The 5,000-nt window shown below is 46.8% G+C and overlaps 1 protein-coding gene and 1 long non-coding RNA gene across 7 annotated transcripts in view; one reads left to right on the forward strand and one right to left on the reverse strand.

The window, feature by feature from the left end:
• The window catches only part of ZEB2 (zinc finger E-box binding homeobox 2), a 141,513-nt gene that overhangs the window by 61,988 nt on the left and 74,525 nt on the right, over positions 1-5,000 (reverse strand). The window lies entirely within an intron of this gene.
• LOC121481967 overlaps positions 1,684-5,000 on the forward strand; it is a 6,008-nt gene continuing 2,691 nt past the window's right edge. The window contains exons 1-3 of one of the 3 annotated variants that reach the window (XR_005985464.1): positions 1,684-2,086; positions 2,831-2,940; positions 3,058-4,963. This is a non-coding gene — a long non-coding RNA (uncharacterized LOC121481967). Of the gene's footprint in view, positions 2,087-2,830; positions 2,941-3,057; positions 4,964-5,000 lie in introns of those variants that run through there. The other 2 variants (XR_005985465.1, XR_005985466.1) reach the window with 2 other exon arrangements.

Genomic DNA, 5,000 nt, shown 5'->3' on the forward strand with positions numbered 1-5,000 from the left:
TCTTCTACATTCGTTCTCTCTCTTCCTCCCCCCCACCCCCAACTCCGTCTCTCATTTAAAACCCAACCTAGCTAATGAACACCTTACCTGCTTAGTTAAGCTGATTACCGATATACATTCATCTAAAGGAAGCATCCTAGCTTCGTGCAAGACACGCAGGTAGTACCTTTTGCTCTCAGTTGCAAACCAAGACCGCCCTTCCTACCCAGCCACCTCCCCAAGAGCTTCCATTTTACAGCCCCGGACAGAGACAGAACAATGCCACCCGAGCATAAATACAAAATAACAAAAAGCCCCAACCCCTGTTTTTTGGGGGGTGGGAATAGGCCTCAGAACCAGAGAAAACTCCAGAAACTTATGCAATTGAAGGTTTTAGAAATAAACCTAAGACGTGTCCAACGCTTTGGCTTTTCGGTGGGATCTGTTGCATCAGCCATGTGGGGACCCTCCTTATACGCAGCACCATGTCCTTTCCTCCCTCCCTCGCTCCCTCTTCCTCTTCCTTCTCTTCTGAAAGTGAAGCGCTCAAGTTCTCACTTTTATACAGGCAGTTAATGGAGGCCCAGCGCACATATGTGGGAGCACACCTGAACACCCGACCACACCCGCAGGGGGTGGCAACAGAACTGCACATGTTCACATGACGTTCTCAGGGGACTCAGGCTCCTGCTCCTTTTGTTTTCCTGGAGAGGCCTAGGTCAGGTCGGGGTGAAGGATACTGAAGGTTCCTTCCTTCCTCTCTGTATCCCCCCTTCACCTTCTCCCCTACCTAGTAAGTAAGCAGTTGACCTGCTTAGTTAACACAGAAAAGATACACCTTTCATTTTCAGGACTCTGTTTGGGCAGAATAAATGTTATGTGTATATCTCATCTTTGGCAAAGCTCTGGATCTTTAGATCAATATTTATCCAGTGTCCGGTGGGTGCTCTCTACTATGGGTATTCCGGGATCCTGGGGTACTCTGACCATCGTTAATCAATTTACTCTCATTTCTTTTCTTCTCTCAAACACTTCCACATCTGAGTTTGTTTGATGACTCATAAGGGCACCGTACCAAAGATTAAGGATTAAGTTTAATAACTGTAAATTTCAGAGAACTGATTTCAAAGTGTGATAAAAGTTGAAGCACTTTGGTGTTTACAAGTTATCATACTTCTCTAAATGTCACCTCCTAAGTTCTTCCAATCCCCTGTTCTGTTTTACATGAGAGCATTTCTCTGGCTGCTGAGCATCTGGTCAGTAATCGCCTTAACCTTACAAAGAAGTGAGCTCTGAGTGCTCGGGCTCCCCTGCTCTCGGCAATGCTAACAGTGGAAATATGACTGGGATCATTGACAAGTCACTTATGAGAAAGGAGAGAAACTCTACATAATTGGCTCTGACTCGCTTGCCCACGAAATAGAGTATGATATGTATTACCTATGCATTCTTTCTTTGATCACTGGTTTTTGTTTATGGCCATCAAACACGCTCTTTATTTTTTACGATTATCCCTTCCATGTCTCTGCATTACTTGCATCTTGTTCATTCTTTATAATAGCATACTTTTGACCAGACAAGAGCACATGTTTTTCCGCGACCCTCTAAATCCTTCTCCTCATCTATGTTAAATGAAAGATAAGCTAATGAGCCATAAAAAAAAAAAAAAAAAAAAGAATGCACCAGCCCCCTTAGACATGCTGAGGCCATCCTATCCCTTGAAGCATGGTGACCCTTACCTAGGAGCTGAGTAAGGGATTTCAGGTTTACGTGCCGTGCCCTTTGGACAGGCCCATTTGGCCTCCCTAATGGGCCAATTCCAAAAAGGAAGTGAAAAGAGAGGAAACAGCCTTGTACTAGAATCTAGAAAGGCCCAGCACTGCGAGTGCTCCTATCTCTCATACATTTTATGTTTCCGCAGGCTCTGGGGTCAGACTGCTTAAATGTGAATTCTAACTCACTTGTGACTCTGGGCAAGATGTTTAACCTGCCTCAGTGTCCTCCTCTGTCAAATGGGGGGGGGGGGAATGACAGGATCTCTCTCCATGGGCAGCCGTGAAGATTTAGATGAATCCAAACATGCGCAGCATCTAGAGCTTGGCACATGGTAAGCACTTAATCACTGCTGGGTGGTATTATTATTAGCGTCATTGCTATTGTTTGCTAAGTCCAGGGGCAGTTTTAGGTAAGGGTGGCTTCTGTATATTTGTTTCGCGCAATAAATAATGTTGTGATCCGATCCTGTAATAATTTACAGTAGTTGTGCTGAACCAGGAAGATTTTATCCTTTCTCTGAATCTAAGTTTGGCAAAGGGTCACGGAGGGCATTGAAAGGTTGTAACACTTAAGCACCAAGCAAAAAAAAAAAAAAAAAATTAGGTGTTTGGAGATCCCCGCTGTGGGAATGGGGCATCCCAGAAACCAAACGAGGGGCAGGGCTGCCGTCCTCTAGGATGGACAGTACAATTCCGTTTTGCAGAAGCAGCAGCTAAAAGTTCAAGACGATAAGGGACTTACTGAAAGTTCGTGCAGCTAAGTGGTGAAATTGAGTTTTCCATTTTTCATCTGTCTGACCTCAAAAATGCAACATCTCTCTGAATGCTGCATCACACTTTCCGAAACCTTGCACGCAAGGTACATGCTAAAGAGAGATTTTATGGTTTTTGACATTTATGTTGCACACATTCAAAAGAGATAAAAATAGACTCCATGCTGCTGATATAATTACTAGAGGCTATAAAAGCCATGCAAAAATCTGGAGACGGGGTGTGGGAATAGTCGGGGGAAGAACATAAACAAGGGAGCAGTGACACAAACTAGGACAACATACTGTCCTTAATCCCTTCACTAGCTCCCCAGGTCCTGGGCGAGTCCTACCACGGAAGACCAAGAACTTGGAAGCCTCCCCATCTGCAGGCAGGGGCACTGCCAGCAAGCCACAGGTGGGCACCGCATGAGCAGGTGAGAAATGCGACTGGAAAGGGGAGGCTGAGGATTCGGTGCCCCTAAAAGAGCCCATCAATCCTAATTATCCCGCCTGTGCGCTGCTTGCGCCCTACTTGGGTTTTTATTTTTCAGTCCGGCGGGTTAGGAGAGTTTTAGACACATGAGGGTCCGAGCCTCGGGAACCCAGAGAAGAAAGGTCAAGCAGCATCGGGAAGGGAGGCCTGCGCTCGGGTCCAGGTGGCCTCGGTTCCCCGGGGACGGGGGCCCGGGCCGGGCCACACATCGGAACCGGAGTGGCACCTTGCAGGGCGGCGGCCTGCACACTCAGGACACAGGGACAGGGAGCCCCGTTCGAGAAGATGCCCTGCTTATTCCCTCCCGGCTCCCTGCTCATGGCCTTTCACCTTTTCAGGATGCAAGCTGAGAGCCATCCTAGCCTGGTGTCCCAAGTGACACGCTGCCCACAGTCGCAGCAAGGCCCTTGCACTCCTGCAACCCCGCTCGGGCCTCACCCACAGGCATGGTGACAAAGCCCACCGAGCCCCCAGAGGACGTACATCTGGAGAGCCCAGCTCTGCAGAGGGCGCGGGGGACCTGGGGGGGGCCCAGTCGGCTGCTCAGCTCACCATCCAGGGTCCCCGGGGAGCCTGATGCACGGGGACCTGCTCCTCCCTCTCCCTCTGGCCTTCTCTCCACTCATGGTCTAGGTCTCTGTCTCCCTCTCTCAAATAAATAAATAAAATCTTAAAAAAAAAAAAAAAAAAGCCCAGACGGCTGCTGGTCCCACTCATAGAGGCTACAACTCAGACCCCACTGGATTTAGTGGCAGGTGCAGTCTGGCCTTGAGACTCTGGATCTTGCCCCCCGGATGGGAACAAAGGTGGATGCCTTGACACGGGGCTGCCGGCTGCTCCCAGAGCTGGCCTTGCTGCTGACCACTCATGTGGTCACCATGTCCTTCAGCCTCCAGTGGCCGTGAAGCCGAACTCATCATTCTTGGGGAAAAGGACACAGACCGGGTTGAAACGAACCGCTAAAGGTTACAAACTGACTCACGTGAGGATTAAAACCCAAAGCCCGTGATGGGTCCCGTCGAGGAAGCACTCGACAGCGTTCAGACTCTGAACATTGTCAGACTTCTGCAGTGCTTTTAAGGAAAGGGCAAGTGACTTTGGCATTTTGGACACAGAACCTTTGTGATGTAACAGACCTGAGTATCACGCTATGTTATATTGATCTCAGTGACTGCAACGGGAACTATATACTCATTTTACTTTCAAATCCTTAAGAAGTATGTGAGTAATAATTACATCTCCCTTATAGCAGGTGTGAGTCTGGTGCAGCTTTTTTTTTTTTTTTTGAGTTAGCTCTCCCCCTAGGTAGTGTTCCTGGGTCTCTGGAGTGGATGAGTGGCTTAGAAACTGGGAGTGGGGAGTCATGGAAAGGAAGAGATGGGGAAAACGCACAGGGAAGAAGGACATGCAAAATAAAACACATTTAAATTTGTTACTACGCATGAGATCATATTTCTGGCACTTTGCAGAGGTCCTATGGAAGCTGTTAGTTCCAATATAGAAATACTAGAGTGAGTAAATTGGTGTTAAATTTAAATTTACTTAGGAAGTAATAGTCTATCTCCATTCCTTATAAGACTCTCTCAGGTAAATTGGGAAAAGAGACATCCATGGGAGGAAAGATTTTTCTAGTATTTAATCCACTGTTTCCCAGTATAAATGCAATTTGTGTTTAGGAAAATAAACATCCAGAAGGAAACCGCATATTTTATTGGCTTAGTGTCTCTTATGTTGGTAATTTAGAGGTGGTGTTGAACTTTGTTAAGAGAAAATAGTATTTAGCGTTCACAAACAGGTGTAGAAATTACTTAAAGGTATACCAAACTGAAACTTGGAAATGTCGCTACATCCATAGATCAATATTTACGTTTTAAAACTTGGAAATCCGAAAGGATAAGCATCTTGAATCCTATAACTTCCTTTTTTCCATGATGCATTTTGGAAGTCAGCAATACTCTGACCTCCTGCTGTGGCTCGGACAGTGACACCTGGAAACCTCTG

The sequence above is a fragment of the Vulpes lagopus genome, chromosome 24 (genome assembly GCF_018345385.1).
Source record: "Vulpes lagopus strain Blue_001 chromosome 24, ASM1834538v1, whole genome shotgun sequence".
Lineage (NCBI taxonomy): Eukaryota > Metazoa > Chordata > Mammalia > Carnivora > Canidae > Vulpes > Vulpes lagopus.